Source organism: Pseudophryne corroboree, chromosome 2, assembly GCF_028390025.1.
Source record: "Pseudophryne corroboree isolate aPseCor3 chromosome 2, aPseCor3.hap2, whole genome shotgun sequence".
Taxonomy (NCBI): domain Eukaryota; kingdom Metazoa; phylum Chordata; class Amphibia; order Anura; family Myobatrachidae; genus Pseudophryne; species Pseudophryne corroboree.
In genome coordinates this window covers 83,118,955-83,135,439 of record NC_086445.1, presented here as the reverse complement: position 1 = coordinate 83,135,439, position 16,485 = coordinate 83,118,955, and positions in this window count along the sequence as shown.

Sequence of the window (16,485 nt, the reverse complement as noted above, 5' to 3'; positions counted from 1 at the left end):
TCTATAGTTAACAAAATATTGTCCCTATCCAGGGTATCAATATTCTCAGTCAGGGAATCCGATCATGCGACTCCAGCACTGCACATCCAGGCTGAGGCGATTGCTGGTCGCAGTATAACACCAGTATGTGTGTATATACTTTTTAGGATATTTTCCAGCCTTCTATCAGCTGGTTCTTTGAGGGTGGCCGTATCAGGAGACGGTAACGCTACTTGTTTAGATAAACGTGTGAGCGCCTTATCTACCCTAGGGGGTGTTTCCCAACGCGCCCTAACCTCTGGCGGGAAAGGATATAATGCTAATAATTTTTTAGAAATTAGCTGTTTTTTATCGGGGGAAACCCACGCTTTTTCACACACCTCATTTATTTCCTCTGACTCAGGAAAAAATATTGGTAGTTTTTTCTCACCCCACATAATACCCTTCTTTGTGGTACTTGTAGTGTCAGAAAGGTTCAATGCCTCTTTCATTGCCGTGATCATGTAACGTGTGGCCCTACTGGACATTACGTTTGTCTCGTCTCCGTCGACACTAGACTCAGTATCTGTGTCAGGGTCTGTGTCGACCCACTGAGGTAACGGGCGTTTTAGCGCCCCTGACGGTGTCTGAGACGCCTGGACAGGCACTAATTGATTTGCCGGCTGTCTCATGTCGTCAACAGTTTTTTGCAAATTGCTGACATTATCACTTAATTGTTTAAATACAATCATCCAGTCAGGTGTCGACTCCCTAGGGGGTGACATCACCAACACAGGCAACTGCTCCGCCTCCACATCATTTTCCTCCTCATACATGTCGACACACGCGTACCGACACACAGCACACACACACCGGGAATGCTCTGATAGAGGACAGGACCCCACTTAGCCCTTTGGAGAGACAGAGGGAGAGTCTGCCAGCACACACCCAGCGCTATATATATATACAGGGATAACCTTATATAAGTGTTACTCCCTTATAGCTGCTGTTAATATATTTATTTGCTGCCAAACGTGCCCCCCCTTCTCTTTTTTACCCTGATTCTGAAGCAGGACTGCAGGGGAGAGTCAGGGAGCCGTCCTTCCAGCGGAGCTGTGAGGGAAAATGGCGGTTGTGTGCTGAGGAGATAGGCTCCGCCCCTTCACGACGTCCTTATCTCCCGCTTTTTCTGTGTAAAATGGCAGGGGTAAAATACATCCATATAGCCCAGGAGCTATATGTGATGTATTCTTTTTAGCCACCTAAGGTATATACTGTAATATTGCGTCTCAGGGCGCTCCCCCCCCAGCGCCCTGCACCCTCAGTGACCGGAGTGTGAAGTGTGCTGAGAGCAATGGCGCACAGCTGCGGTGCTGTGCGCTACCTTAGTCTGAAGACAGGATCGTCTTCTGCCGCCGATTTCACCGGACCTCTTCGTCTCTTCTGGCTCTGTAAGGGGGACGGCGGCGCGGCTCCGGTGACCCATCCAGGCTGAACCTGTGATCGTCCCTCTGGAGCTAATGTCCAGTAGCCTAAGAAACCCGATCCACTCTGCACTCAGGTGAGTCCGTTTCTTCTCCCCTTAGTCCCACGATGCAGTGAGCCTGTTGCCAGCAGGACTCACTGAAAATAAAAAATCCTAAACTAAACTTTTATTCTAAGCAGCTCAGGAGAGCCACCTAGATTGCACCCTTCTCGGCCGGGCACAAAAATCTAACTGGGGCTTGGAGGAGGGTCATAGGGGGAGGAGCCAGTGCACACCACCTGATCCTTAAGCTTTTATTTTGTGCCCTGTCTCCTGCGGAGCCGCTATTCCCCATGGTCCTTACGGAGTCCCAGCATCCACTAGGACGTCAGAGAAAGTCTATTTATGACAGATAAGTAGTATCCTGTTCTCAATCACACCAGCTCTATAATTTTATTAGACACTAGTAGGCGCCCTTTTCTTCACTTTCTGAATATATATATATATATATACATATATACAGCAAATTGTCCACGGCACTCCTAAATCCCTCAGGTTTGGTAAAGGTAATTAACCAGCCGGTGCCCTCCAATGGTGACAGCATGCGCTGTATCCAGTAATATATATAGCAGAATTAGGCGGCACTCACGTCGTAGAAATGAAGACAGACAGGCAGTCTGAAGTGCATCAACATTTCAATGTCATAATATATCCTGACGAAAATGTTATTATGACATTGTTTATGTTATTAACTGCCGAAATGAGACGGAGATACCTGATGTACCTGTAAGTGACATTATGTCAGTGGGTTGGAGGAGGGCAGTGATTGATGGAGACCAGTGCTTGCTGTCTGGTGGTCTATGTGAATGTATGTGGTTAAATATGTGTCATATGTGTCATAATATTTAATAAAGATGAAAATGGAGACATACTGTACTGTAGGAGGCATATATTGGGTAAAAACTGGAAATGCAGTGGCATGCCGGAAAGGTGCCAAGGCATGCAATGAGAAAGGCATTTTGGAATGGACGGATCTTCATTTGTTTCAAGAACATATTATATACAGCAGCAAAGATCAGAGCACTCAGTAGTGGATCTTGCTACGGGCACGCAGGATTTTTGCCCGGGGCACCGCCTTCCGGAGGGCGCCGCCGCCATGGCAAGATCCACTACTGGTGGTGGCCCCCGGTGCTGTGCGGTGCTGACTGTGCGGTGTGCGATGAAGTCATCGCGCATCCGCACTGCATTGTGGGAGCGGCACATAGACAGTAGAGGTCATGATTGACCTCTAGTGTCTATACGGTGCTATGGGAGAGATGCCATGACATCTGTCCCATAGATCAGAGGAGTGGCGCCGGCGGCCGGACACGGAGGACAGCAGCGGTCAGTAATCAGGAGCGTGGATGGTGAGTATTAATTTTTGTAAGCGGCACAAACTAGGGGGCACAACTCTACTGGGGTCAATACTACTGGTGGCACAACTCTAATGGGGGCAATACTACTGGGGGCACAAACTAGGGGGCACAACTGTACTGGGGGCACAACTACTGGGGGCAATACTACGGGGGGCACAAACTAGGGGACACAACAACTGTACTGGGGCAATACTACTGGGGGCATAACTGACCACGCCCCTTCATGAAGCCACACCCCTATTTTTTCCGGCCGGGGCGCCACAAGGGCTAGTTCCGGCCCTGAGAGCACTCAACATAGTACTGGCAGAAACAAATGTAAAAGACCAACAGATTATTGTATTTAGATGTTACCCACAAACAGGGATATTCCCAAACTGGGGGAAAGAGAACCAACAGAGGTGGAGTATGGAGGGGTAGTGGTCCAGTCTGGGTGGTGCTTGGGGGTAGTATGCATAATAAGGTAATGGTGTTTAATTGGAATAAGATCTTTAGGCAACCATGGTAAGGCTCACTCTGAAGTGGGGAGCCTATGGCTCCCAGGCTTTACAGATTTTGATGAATGGTAAGAACTATGTGCTTTTGTAGTAAATGCAAGCGATCCTTCATTTCTTATTGCCCCGATATGCCTAAATAGTAGCGTCACCTGGGGAACTGGCGACCGCACTTGGTTATCACCCTTCGAGGGGATGACAACAAAATGCCGGCTCCACCTCAGTGACAGGAAGCCGGGTGCTTCAGTGTTACATTACTGTGCAGCGTCCAGCTCCTGTCACAGAGGACTAGCCGGCAGTGCAGGGAGAATCTCCGGGTGAAGCCCAGCATCTCTGAGGAATGTTGGGGACTCCCCTAAAGTTTTCAAAACAGGGGTGCACTTTTTTAATGAGTCTACCCCTATTTTGGTTGCTTGCTCCATTGGCTCGCAAAAAAAAGTGTGTAAAGAAACTGTTAATAAATAACCCCTTGATGAAGTCAGACCAGACGAAACGCGTTGGATGATTCCTGCTATTACTGAAAATCCTCAAGTTAAGCTGTTTATTTTATTCATCAGCACTCTTTTTTAACTAATTTTAGATACATTAATATCTCGTATGGTACTTATATTATGATTACGAGGACCTGTTTTTAGTACACATTCGTATTTCTTTCATATTCATTCTCTCTATGCCCCCTTTTTATATGACTTTTTTCTGAATATTTTTATAGTTTCTTTTTAAACAAAAAAATTTTTTTTATTTTTTTTTTTAGAAAAATAAGCAATTTTTTTATATATTGCCATGTGTGTCTAAAAGTACTTTTTAACTAATTACGTTCATTATAAATAAACCCCGCCTTTGCTTTTAAATATTTATCTCTAGTTTTATACTGTTTTTACCACCGGTGGTCGCTTTGATCTTATCTGCCTGTTCCAAATAAATGTATTCTATTTGGCCCACTGACGCACGTTTGGCGTAGAAGAATCACTCCAAAAAGGAAACTTAACAAACTACATTCATTGATATAATCAACATTACTGCATGATACTAGTGGATTCTCACTTAAAGCTGCTATCCATGTACATTATAGGACCATATAGATGGGAGAGATGTGTGATCAGCACAGCGCGATGTTTGCTGAGCGATGCGGGGGAGGACAGGCAGAGCTGGCCCTAACCAATATGATGCCCTAGGCAAGATTTTGTCTGGTGCCCCCTAGCACCACCGCTAGTTCTGCCTCCGACCCTGCACCCCTATCCCAGCACCATCACCCCTCACCCATAGTAGTCCTTTTTTTGTTTTCCTACCCTCTGATATTTAAATAAGAACAGTGTGCACATTCGGCGCACAGCCCAAAAAGGTATGTGTTTTTGCTGGCAAGGGGCATGGCCACACAATAGTACCCCCAATTCAAATTATGCCTCACAGTAGTGCAACTTTATTCACAATTTATCATACAATAGTGTCCCTTATTCACATTACATCACACAGTAGTACCAATTTACCTTATATACATTACTTCTCACAGTAGTGCCCTTCATTAACATAACATCATGCTGAATTGCTCTTTATTCACATTACACCACACCATATTGCTCTTTATTCTCATTACGGGTTCACTACGATATGCCGGCGGTCGGGCTCCCGGCGACCAGCATACCGGCGCCGGGAGCCCGACCGCCGGCTTACCGACAGTGTGGCGATCGCAAATGAGCCCCTTGCGGGCTCGCTGCGCTCGCCGCGCTACGCGCGCCACGCTATTTTATTCTCCCTCCAGGGGGGTCGTGGACCCCAATGAGGGAGAATAAGTGTCGGTATGCCGGCTGTCGGGCTCCCGGCGCCGGTATGCTGGTCGCCGGGAGCCCGACCGCCGGCATACTGAAGACCACCCCTCATTACACCACACCATATTGCTCCTTATTCACATTACACCACACCATATTGCTACTTATTCACATTATACCACACCATATTGCTCTTTATTCACATTAGACTTCACAGTAGTGCCTTTTCTATACGTTACGCCACACAGTAGAGCACCTTGTCAAAGTCGAAAAATATCGTAGTTCACAATGCCTTGTACTAACCCCAATGCACATGCTCGCTGCTCGTGCATTCAGTCTGCCGTGTGTGCACATGTCCGCAAATTGCGTAAACTCACTCCGGCGATTACGCGCGTGATATGCGTATTTACGGTAGAGTTTGTGAGCTTGTAGCGGGCGACTCGTTTATAGCATAGTTAACTCATATAGTGTGTTTTGTAGATAATATTTCCCTTAGCAATGTCAGCAAGAATGTTTAGTTTAAATGGTTCATGGACATGGGGATCCCTCTTTGCATGATATGAAGGGTCAGGCAAAGGTTGGAAGGTGGTGTTTAGTATCCAGCTGTAGAGTATTTTAATAGTAACATTTCAGTGTTGGTTAGGAAGAGATTGTTCGCTGCTGCGTATAGTTATGCACAAAAGTATGTTTGGAGCATTAAATGTATTTGCTGATAATTACACATGCAGGGGGGAATCCAGAGGATACCTCCCACCTGGGCAGTTGGAGAAGGACACAGCCCACCTGTTTAAACCCACCTATGACCTTTACTATAATGTGGAGACACATTCCTGTGTCCAATGAACAATGAGATTGTAGGGACCATTGTATTGTGAATGTATGCTGTAAATATAAGGACCACCATTGCTGGGACACTCTCTCACTCTCTGCCAGGTTTTCACACTGAAGGCTGGAGGCCTGGTCCAGGAGCGCTTGCGAATCATTCCCATGTGTGTAAGTTCACTGTAGCCATTTATTCCCTTTGTGTATGCCCAGGGCCGGATTAAGCCTTGGGGGTGCCCGGGGCACTTAAGACTGGGGGGCCCCGATGGAAGGTGGGGGATGTATAGTACATTGTGCATACCTCCCAACATGTCCCATTCCAAGAGGGACAAAATGCTCTCTACCTGGACTTCCCACTTTATGTATGATTGGCATCACCTGTGTTGAACTATTTAATTGATAAGAAAGGTATTTCAACACAGGTGATTGCAATCATAAATTAAGAAGGAAGTCCAGGTAGAAAGCATTTTATCCCTCCTGGAATGGGTCATATTGGGATGTATGGATAGTGTATATTAAATTTAAACCAATGGTGTATATTAGTTTTAAACTAATAGTTTAATAAGGGCTGGGTACTTTTTATAGCTCCACCTAATTGAAAGACAACTATTATATAAACTTTTCTTGTAGTGTAACAAAGACAACTTAACCTTAAAATACACATCAAAAAATAAAATAATTTATCTTGTCACACGCAAGAATAGCAGCAGCCTCTGTACTACTTACACACTGGGACAGGACTCAGGAGGACTCTCTGTGTGTGTCTCTATCTCTAGACCCAAATGGTTTAGTTGCATAACAGTTTACAAAAGACTCAGACACCCAGGCGGGGCAGAGGAGAAGCTGGGATCCCAGTGTCACTGACAGCTCTCTCCACCCTCCTATCTCTCCCCTGGTTGGAAACGTCTATCGGTAGCTCATGAAACATGATACTCCTGTGTGTCTGCCTTCACTGCATACTGCCCTGCTCACATTCTGGCTGCTGGTTCTGCTGCTGCTTAAGAAGGAAAGCTAGTGATGTCAGTGTGCTCTGGCCGGGGGGGGGCCCCCGGAGAAAAGGGGGCCCGGGGTACAGTATGCCCTGCATCCTCCCTTTAATCTGGCTATGTGTATGCCATTCATTCTCTCTCTGTGTGCTTGTATTTGCGATCGCATTGCTAATGTTTATATCTTGTTTCATGTTATTCTGTTTAGATATTAATGTTAGGTTTGTAGTGTATAAGCTGTAACTGTTTTTCCCCTTTTACATACTAAAATCTTCTAAGAAGGTGTTGGAACCTTACCAAGTTTTGTGTATTTCACCATTTATCACTAAGGGTTTCTAAGCATCTCAATCGCTCAAACAGCTTGCTTAATTACAAGGTTAACCAGTGTTACATCATTGCAGTATCTCAGTACTAAGGTTTACAGTATAAGCATGTTCTGTGTTTAAGTTTTAAAAGGTTATTGACTGTGTGCGCTCGCTGTGTGTATTCCGTACACCCAGCGCAGCGTGTGTACATTACTTGCGTACCACGTGCGAAGTCTTTGTACGCAAGTAGCGTACAAAGTGCGTAGCACGTGCACATGGTTTAGCAGCTTCACGGTATTAGTACATAGCTTATGTTCAAAGGTAAATATTTGACTCTATCAACCTTATATACATAATGCCACACATTGCTAATGCATTTATACACATAATACCACACAGTAATGCTCCTTACACATATTACACACATTATTAATGTCCTTATAAACATAGTGCGCCTTACACATTATGCCAACCCTTATACACATAATTTCCCTTACACATATGCCCCACATTGTTAATGCCCTTATACACATAATGACACACATAATGTCCCTTACACATATGCCGCACATTATTAGTGCCTTTATACACATAATGACACACATAGTGCCCGTTACACATATGTTACACATTATTAATGCCCTTATACAAATAATGACACACATAGTTCCTGACGTGAGTCAACTGGCAGCTCTGCTAACGTTGGGTGCCTATTTTTTATGAAAATGCATCTTATTTGCATTGCTATATCAATTGGGGGCGATCGTCCAGGCCTCCTCATATCCACAGCCTAGTAGGACAAAGCATACTTTTATCTATCAGCAAAGGTCGGGAAGGTAGTATCCCCTGTTATCCGTTTGGTGGTTGGGGATACAGTAGTGCTGATTAGATAAAGCGTCTGCTCCGCTTGGTTTGTAGGGATGCTGGTGGGATCCGGAACCGAAAGGTAAGAACGTTAAGCTATTGTCTTTTAAATCTGTTTAATTTCTGTTTGGTGCCAACTGCGCACGCAAGACACGTAATACACGCACACACCTGTACTCTGCATATCTGATCATATTGTTGCAAAACAAGGTTCAAATGAGTCATATTGTGTTTGATTCAGATTGGATTGCTTATCTGTTTAAGTAGGTTTAAAAGTATTTTTAAAAGTTTGCATAGCTTGATAGTTTTATTTTTAACCCAGGCCTAAAATAACTTCAGGGGCTTGCATGGTGATTTTTTTTGTGACAAAAGAAGCCGCATGGTCTGTCCTCCATTTTGTGTAACCCTCATGGATGTGGAAGGGGGAGGAGCAGCGGCCATTTTGGGGAAAGTCATTTTTTTTTCAAAATAGCTGATTTTCAGTTGACTCAGGAATAATCAGCCGTCCTTTGTCAAAAAGAAATCACCATTTACGAGTTTCCAATGCATTTATTTAACCCATGTCATAATCAATTATAAATCGTTCAGATGGGGCTTAATGAAAGTTAATAGTAAAATGAATATTTGATTTAGGAACGACACACAGAGATAAAACAAAGTTGTTTTTTCTCTTTTTCTCTCTTTACCTCCAAGATTCTGTTGAACTCTGCTGCTTGTGAGATGGGCCATTGAAATGCAAATTAACCTGTGTAACTGTTTTTTTTTCCTAGCAGTGAAAAAATCACCTTCACAGACAGTCAAAAGCATATTCATATGCAAATTAGAAGCACTGAATAAGTAAATGAGTCTCAGGAAACCAGTGGATGGTACATAGATATAATATTATAATTATGTGTGTGTTTACATCAATGTATGCTCTGCAAGATGGCTATCATACTATTGGAAGCATTGATTATTAGATTAATTTAGAATTTTCATTTGTGTATTCTCGCATATCTACCTTCCTGTTTGCCATTTGCATTGATAACGTGCTGAGAAAAATTTGCTGCTATTTTAAAAAGTAAGGAGTAATACTTAAGGGAGTAATTGTAAAAAAACACGCACGCAGCATAGAAGATACTGTGTGGTGTTTGGTAAGCGATTATAGTTAAATATCGCTTACATTTATAGAAGCGTGTTATTTGTGTTACTGCGGACGTATCCAGCCTGTGTACACGTGTCTCTCACCGAGTGCGAGTCAAGCGTACGCGACGCAAAGGCCTACACACGTGGCGTAAATTACGCAACGTGCGTACAGATACGCCCGCTAGATACAAATCACACGATAACATTGTTTTAGTAGGGCGATACGGAAGCCTCGAGATAATAGCACAATTTCTTTCAGTTTCCTAAAACTAGTTTAAAAAGATCCTTCTCTTGCTGCATCTCCTCTAGGATTAACCTGTGTTACCTGAATGAAAGTAATTTTCTGTACAGAAAAATCAAAGTATATTTGAAGTGAAAGAAGCGTGTGTATGCAAGTGAATTTTTCTTTGGGTGAACCTTGAGAAAAATCGGGATCTCGTAGAAGTACACCCGTGTAGTGAAGCACATGGTGGCGTGGGAGGCATCTCACGTTAACAGTGAAATAAGGTAAAAGGAGCAAGTAGTGTTACAGCAGACCAGAAGGTCGCTAAAATCAGAAATCCGTTAAAAGTACCTATACGAAGTTCTGAAGACCCTGACTTAAGAAAAGTCAGAGGTAAGTGAGCGCAACCCAGAGGGGGGTTGGCGCAAAACCCATATAGGCCCGTGTTGAGAATACGCTCCGGCTGAAGGTTTCGCAGCCTAAACAACCGATTCCGCTGGTCGTAAGACGGATAAGTAATAGTTACTTATACGAAGTGCGACTGTAACGCACGTAATTGTGTGCATTAGTTGGTTACCTTGATACCCATTCAGTTTTTGTGGGATCATAAACGCTATTTGTACATTCTAACGTGATTTGTGTAGGTTTTTTTTATTTTAAGGGAGGTTCGCTGTTCACTCAGGAATTCTTCAATGGCCAATACTTACTGGGGAGGGTAGCATACTCCCACACACCCCAGTAAATAGCGGTTCATAGGGGCCCTAGGTTGAGTACAGCAGCGCTAATGCAGTTTCTGGGTGTATTGGTCAACGTGGGCGAGAGGGAGTGAAGGCACTTAAGCTTTCACCGTCGCCTTACCTCAAACAACTTGGTTTTTTGTAGGAATTCGCAAAGACGGCAATACCTGCAAATAATGGGGGCCAGTAAGGGACGATCAACCAAGGTTCAGGTTGATTTAGTACCACGACCAGTTGGGTCGGCGAGGTATATAATGTGTGAAAAATATGGATCACACACAGAGGTTTTATGCAATGAGTGGGAATGTATGACTGTGAACGATGGAGAACAGTTCTCCAGGGTGGGCAGTTTTGATCCTGAGGTGTTGCAAAATTTAAGGAGAAGGATAGGTCTCATAAAATCCGGAAAGCAACGGAATAGACATTATAATTGTTTACATTTATGGCAACAGGAAAGTGAGATACAAAGGGAATTAACTTACACAGCTTGTTCTCACTTTAGCAGAAAACACATGGCAACTGGAGAAACAATGGCTACAGAGAATGGCATACTGGGATATGATGATAATAATGCACTTAGTAACTGTATTAACGATGATAAGAGTAAATGTAATAAATGTAATAATGATAGAAGGAAAACTGATAAATGTACAAATTCTAACCCGTGCAAGTTGCACCCCATGTTAAACTTCCCTCAGGATTACAAGCAAGAAAGTGAGCCCAGCACGATGTCGGCACCTTTTCCAGCAGCCATCATACGAGACACCCAGGTGGGCACGGCCCAATCGGTAAAGGCAGTAGTCAAGCCCCCTAACGGAGGGTCAGGTGAGGTCGTCTCCACAGGTAAGTACGGTATTGTATATCATGCACAGACAATTGCACCTCCCATTGTAGAGTCAACACAAGATGATGTAGCTGAACTTAATCCTGTCAGGGTGATTGCAGTCCCAAATGGAAAGACTGATGCTCTGGGAATCACTCCCGCCAGGAGCATTGCAATGCACTGCCCCTGGTCCCGGACAGAATTAAGGACAATTATGTCTGAATTTCCCGATCCCAGGAAAGATCTAGCTGCATGCCAAAGTTTCATTAAAGAACTAGGTAACGCCACTGAACCCACTAACAAAGGTTGGCGAACAGTACTGCGGGCATGTTTGCCCTCTACTATTGACCCCTTGAAATTAATTTCTGATTGTAGATTAGACGAAGAGAGACCTCTCACCGATGCATACAATCAGGAAAATGTTAAACAGATCAACATTCAATTAGGAGTATATTTCCCAGCTGTTGTTAAGTGGAACAAAATTTTCTCCATAAGACAACAAGAAGGTGAAACTAATTATTTCAATCGAGCACTGCAAATAATGGCTAGATACACTGGGATCGCGGACATTGAGGAAAATGTACATTATAGAAAAGTAGCAGTTTATGTATTAATGGAAGGTTTAACAAAAGTGTTGAGAACAAGGGTACAGACCACTCAACCTAACTGGAGAAGTATCTCGGTGGCTGCATTAAGAAAGTCCGCTGTTGGGCACGAGCGGAACATCAGCAAACACAGGGAGACACAGGGCGGTAAGCAGATGACCATAAGTAAGCTACCTCAGTCAAAACCCCAGTCCCCTGTTGGTGAGTCAAATGTGATAAGATGTTATAGTTGCCAGAGGGAAGGTCATTATGCACGAAATTGTATATTTAAAGACGCATACCAGGTATATCAACCCTTTAGACAACAACATGACCATAATATCCAAAGAACCAGGGAAGCACAGGGAGAGCGGTTGATGGTGATGAGCATCCAAGCACCAGAGGAGGCATCAAATCGACCAAAACCCCAGGCCCCTGGCACATGGAGGAATCCGAGGGTTTGTTATCTTTGTAAAAGGGAAGGGCAATATGCCAGCAACTGTAACAGCCCACATAAAGTCAGACCCCCCTAGACAAGAACACGAGCAAAGTTATGACACACGTAATTATAATCAGGGATCATATATGAAGAATTTTGGGCCGCACCTGTAATTTGCAGCCAGTAAAGTTGATCATTAGCCTTGATAGTAAGCCTGAGGTTACAGTCAATGTAATTGGGAAGTCAGTTCCTTGTAGACACAGGGACGGCCGGGTAAACTTTGTGTGGTCTACCCAACCCCAGTATATCTTACCAGCATCGTTGTGTTTGGCCAGACCAAAGGGTGGAGAGTGGAGATACTGGTGGGGGAGACTGTGCAGAGATACCGGTGGACATGTTGATGCGACTGCCTGTTGATGAATCTGACAATGTTTTTCTTTTCTATTTGTTCTCTCTCTCTCTTTTTGTTCTTTCATGTTGTACGGATAGTATGTCACACCTCAGTTAGACAAATGGTAATGCAAGATTTATGCTCCTTACAGAAAGATCGCTGATTTGGAAAGAATATTGTATCACCGGAGTGTTCGTTTTGGGAAGACTGAGAGACAGCACCTTTGAGATGACAGCCGAGCAAGAAGAACAACAAGACTAGAGGACAAATTATCGTAACAAGTTTCTTTCCCCTTCAATTATTTTCTGTACCCCATTACAACTTTCCCTTTCTCCTCCTGTAAGATGGACTCGCCTCAAGAGACTGCAGTCCGTGTTTTCCTGTTGACCCTGATGTTGACCAGAGCAGTCTGTTTCGGTGAGAGTACCAGTGAGGTCGAGAAAGGATCTGGAATGGGTTCTGATGATCAGGATGGAGTCGTAGAATTCCAAGAGCAACACAATCACCGAGCAAAGGCGAGTATCAGAAAACGATCTGGTAGCCATGACATTAAAAGACATTGTGAAGGATTGTTAGCTGAAGAGAATTGTATATGTAGAAATTGTGACAACATAGTTGAGGACGGGTGCATCCAGAGATGTCAGTCCAGCATTAATATCGATATGGACTGTCATCCATTGAGTGACTATCACTCATTAGTGGGAAAGGTTTTAAACCAAATGGAATGCTGGGTGTGCTCACAAGTACCTCAAGGTCATAGAAAGTCAGGACTAGTGCCATACTCTTTAACGATAGATGAGGTACTTGAATTAAGGGGTGGGAGACCGGTGGACAAGAAATTTAATATTTCTAGTCCTCCTAGTTTGAAGCTCCACCAATACCATGTGGATAGGTCCTTAATATGTTTTAACATTTCCAATTCCCGAAAGCCGGGAAATTGGGAAGTGTCATGGAACAACCAAACCATGACATTCTCACACAGAGCCGATGGAATGCCCATCGACTCAGAGCTTATACGCCAAATAGCCAACAGGGGAAGATATTTCCAATATAGGTACACTCTAGGAAGTAGGCCCATGCGAGTTGGAGAAGTATCACCAGGATACTGTGCGCATATCATACAACCTGATACGTGTACTAGACAGATGAGAGAGTTAGGGATAGGATTTTTCACCTGGAAGGTTTGTAATATGGTTATGTCCTATTCTGTCCCATATGTCCTCCCCGATGATGCATATTTCATATGTGGGAGGAAGGCGTATAGGTTCCTTGCCCCAAACTCAGAGGGATTGTGTTACATTGGAAAGGTGTTGCCTGAAGTGATTTATGACCCAACGATTGAGACGATGTTGTGATAAGATATGATTCCAAGGACCGTTTCTTTCACCCGTTTCTCCTTTGGTTTTCTCCAAGGTACCAAGAAATCCACCTGGAAGAAGAATTTGATGACCTTTTACACAGACCACTGATGAACTGTGTCACAGACACCTAATGAGCTTTTAGAGACTGTAATTCTTTTTATGGACACTTGAAGAAGCTTTGTTTGCCAATTACCGCAAAGCTACAGTAAAGACACGACAATCTGGACAAGACATCAGACAAGACATCAACAAGACTCCAATCGGCGACCACATACATAATCATACGAATGCATTTATAACGCATGTTTCTTATCTTCATCTCTACTATCTTGAGGTAGTGACCCACATAGTCGACAGGGAATATAGACACATATATCAGCACTCACATATTTTCCCCTTTCATGTATCATCAACTAATGTGCACCCCATTTGTTGTAACCAAAAGCCGAAAAGAGCTTGGTAGAGTTTGACAGCCCATCCACAGACCCTTGATACGGGATAAGAAGGATTCAATGTATACTTCGCAATACCTCGAAGCTTGATTTAGAACACGTACGGCACGATGATACATGACCCCTCAGACATGGATTTCATACACACATGCTTTTACTATCTCACTAGGTCATATCTTTCCCACCTTCTCCTCTCCTCCCTCTACCCAATCATAATAAGGTATTCCATGATGACATATATATTTTCTGTTTGAATTGTTTAGAAAGTGGCAGTTATTGGTGACTGCCAAAGGGTGGACTGTCAAAGTCGAAAAATATCGTAGTTCACAATGCCTTGTACTAACCCCAAAGCACATGCCCGCTGCTCGTGCATTCAGTCTGCCGTGTGTGCACATGTCCGCAAATTGCGTAAACTCGCTCCGGCGATTACGCGCGTGATATGCGTATTTACGGTAGAGTTTGTGAGCTTGTAGCGGGCGACTCGTTTATAGCATAGTTAACTCATATAGTGTGTTTTGTAGATAATATATCCCTTAGCAATGTCAGCAAGAATGTTTAGTTTAAATGGTTCGTGGACATGGGGATCCCTCTTTGCATGATATGAAGGGTCAGGCAAAGGTTGGAAGGTGGTGTTTAGTATCCAGCTGTAGAGTATTTTAACAGTAAAATTTCAGTGTTGGTTAGGAAGAGATTGTTCGCTGCTGCGTATAGCTATGCACCAAAGTATGTTTGGAGCATTAAATGTATTTGCTGATAATTACACATGCAGGGGGGAATCCAGAGGATACCTCCCACCTGGGCAGTTGGAGAAGGACACAGCCCACCTGTTTAAACCCACCTATGACCTTTACTATAATGTGGAGACACATTCCTGTGTCCAATGAACAATGAGATTGTAGGGACCATTGTATTGTGAATGTATGCTGTAAATATAAGGACCACCATTGCTGGGGCAGTCACTCACTCTCTGCAAGGTTTTCACACTGAAGGCTGGAGGCCTGGTCCAGGAGCGCTTGCGAATCATTCCCATGTGTGTAAGTTCACTGTAGCCATTTATTCCCTTTGTGTATGCAATTCATTCTCTCTCTGTGTGCTTGTATTTGCGATCGCATTGCTAATGTTTATATCTTGTTTCATGTTATTCTGTTTAGATATTAATGTTAGGTTTGTAGTGTATAAGCTGTAACTGTTTTTCCCCTTTTACATACTAAAATCTTCTAAGAAGGTGTTGGAACCTTACCAAGTTTTGTGTATTTCACCATTTATCACTAAGGGTTTCTAAGCATCTCAATCGCTCAAACAGCTTGCTTAATTACAAGGTTAACCAGTGTTACATCATTGCAGTATCTCAGTACTAAGGTTTACAGTATAAGCATATTCTGTGTTTAAGGTTTAAAAGGTTATTGACTGTGTGTGCGCTCGCTGTGTGTATTCCGTACACCCAGCGCAGCGTGTGTACATTACTTGCGTACCACGTGCGAAGTCTTTGTACGCAAATAGCATACAAAGTGCGTAGCACGTGCACATGGTTTAGCGGCTTCACGGTATTAGTACATAGCTTATGTTCAAAGGTAAATATTTGACTCTACCAACCTTATATACATAATGCCACACATTGGTAATGCATTTATACACATAATACCACACAGTAATGCTCCTTACACATATTACACACATTATTAATGTCCTTATAAACATAGTGCGCCTTACACATTATGCCAACCCTTATACACATCATTTCCCTTACACATATGCCCCACATTGTTAATGCCCTTATACACATAATGACACACATAATGTCCCTTACACATATGCCGCACATTATTAGTGCCTTTATACACATAATGACACACATAGTGCCCCTTACACATATGTTACACATTATTAATGCCCTTATACAAATAATGACACATATAGTTCCTGACGTGAGTCAGCTGGCAGCTCTGCTAACGTTGGGTGCCTATCTTTTATGAAAATGCATCTTATTTGCATTGCTATGTGGCTAGGATGCACAAGCAGCTTCTGCTGATTAAACTGATATGCAGCATGCCTATATATTGTGTGCGACTGTGGCTGTATCTGCATACGAAATGCTGCACACAGAATATAGGCATGCCGCATATCATTTTAATCAGCAGAAGCTGTTTGTGCCCCTAGGCATACCAGATGCCCTAGGCAATTGCCTAGTTTGCCTATGCCTAAGGCCGGCTCTGAGGACAGGGGGTCGCTCATTTCACCCAGCGGGTGAAATGAGCGACGTGCTAGATTGGCCTGCATG